Source organism: Netta rufina (assembly GCF_964035555.1).
Source record: "Netta rufina genome assembly, chromosome: 3".
Classification (NCBI taxonomy): domain Eukaryota; kingdom Metazoa; phylum Chordata; class Aves; order Anseriformes; family Anatidae; genus Netta; species Netta rufina.
In genome coordinates this window covers 86,618,625-86,620,906 of record NC_140125.1, presented here as the reverse complement: position 1 = coordinate 86,620,906, position 2,282 = coordinate 86,618,625, and positions in this window count along the sequence as shown.

Sequence of the window (2,282 nt, the reverse complement as noted above, 5' to 3'; positions counted from 1 at the left end):
TAATGCAAGTGCTGTAGAAGATTAAGGCTACTGCGAGTTTCCTCCTGTTTGTGTGGGATCTTTCTGCATGTAGGGAGGGCAAAACAGCTTAAACATAAGGGGGTGCAAGAAAACACCCAAGCTAGTAAAGCTCCTGATGTAGTGGGAGAGGTGGCGTTTTTCTTTTGCAAAGAGGTCTTGACTCAGTTATTTATCACAGTCTCTTAGCAAAAATTTTAATTAGGCCATAGGAACAGAGCTAGACAATAGCTGCAGCCACAGTGATCTGGCACCGCAGAACCATCTAAGTAATGTGATGACATGGATGCCTTTTTCTAGGCTGATTTGCTTGCAGGAAAAAGCCAGGCATGCTCCTGGGCACTTAAAATCCTGGCTGTTCCTGGCAACTCCTTGGATATAGGCTGATGCAGTACTTTGGTAGCTTCCAGAAGCAGGAAGAGGATACTTTGTCCTTCAGAGATCAAGGACTTTCAGTAAAAACAGCACCTGTCTCTGTTCAGGAGTAGCATACCACAGTAAGTCCACTATTTCAGGGCTGGATGCTATTATTTCCTCTTGAGTATCAATAAACATGACAGGATGCCATGTGCAATATACCCAGTGACTAACCCATACTGCCACTCCCCCCGCTTACAGCGCATGCTGCTTTTCTAGTTTGTCCCTTGATTTCTTATTGGGTCTGTATGAGGTGTTAAAATTACTGCTATGTTTTTTTAGAGGTAGTTTTGTATTTTCCTGGTTTCTGCATACGTGTTCTCCCTCTTCCTTGCTTCCCTGTCCCTCACCTTCTTTCCTGCATGGCTTTTCTAGATCTCGGATGTGCTGCCATGCAAGCATTGCAGTTAGAAGCTCGGTTCCTCTTGAGCATGCTTATAACTGCATGTTGCTATTTTAGGTCTTCATTGCCTTGTCAAATTTTGAACATACTTTGCACAAATTCATGGCAAATGCTTTCTTAAAAAGTAATCATGCAGCAGATTAAGCCAAAGCAAGACTCTGAATACTTGCTTATGATTGAACTTGACTGTGAGTGGGAAGATTAGTTGCAAATCATGACAATACTCAGGCGATTATGATTTTAGCGTATCTTTCATCTCTAAATGTCTTATACAGTAGGCACATTTGGAAGTACTTGCTCTTAGTACAAGTGTAATTTTTGACTTTCTGCTGTTTAGTAGTCTTGTTACTAATTTTCATTAAAAGTAATCAATAAAATATTTCTGAGAAATTGTGAAGATGAAGCAAGCTGTTAGTGTATACTGACATACATTTACTTCTTGATGTCTAACTTTTTGTTACTTAGGAACTTCTTCAGAATGGAGAGCTACATTTCTTGCCTTTGCTGGATTCTTGGGATCATCTGAAGTAATTTCACCCTTATCCAAATTAACTTTTTGACAATCCCTTCTTCAAGAGAAGATTACTCTGTGTTGTACACATTGACACTTCTTCAGTTAAGAAGCCACATACCAGAAATGTAAGTTTCTCACATTGTTGAGATGTAAGATCTGTCCTTCAATATGATCTTAAAAGGATATTCTCACCTATAAGGAGATCTGAGTTTCTGTAGCTACCTCTACTGTATTAATCAAGGGAAAAACTGCAATAGGTACAAAAATCTTCCTTATGAAGAGATGATCTTTCTCCCTGTGAAGTAAATACCACCTGTAAATACCAGCATGTAAACACTCTTTGTTACAGTAATCACTTATGTCAGTTTTAGCAATGTGATCCCCCAAAAGATGTGGTAGTTTACAGAGGTGGTCTCAGAACAGCGAAGGATAACTCTTCTCTATGCAGTGTGGAGAGGAATGGGTATTAAAGGAAGCTGCAAATAAATAAGCCCTGAAGTCAGTTTTCTGTTCAATGTACTTTACTGTTAAAGAAAAAGGAGGGGAGGGTTCTCTTAGTCTGGGATCAGTGAAAATTTGATTTTTTAGATAGTGCTGATTTTAGCATGCTGTCTCAAGCTTTCACAATTCTTTCTGTTTACATTTCTGGGGGATGCTTCTTTCTGTTGTTCTCTGACCACTGAAAACACTTTTTATAATGAAAGGAAGGGTTCATTTTAGAACTTTGTGTTCTTGCTTTTCTGCAAAGATACTATATGCATGTCTTTAACACAGGTTTACTTGTATAACTAAATTGACAAAGTATTAATATTTGCTATTTATCCTGGTTGAGTCTCAATCTGCAAAACATATATGAGGGACTCTCCCATGGAAGTTCCAATTAAGGCCAACTGCAACAGTTCTAAAATTTCACTGGTTTCTTGCCTCTAG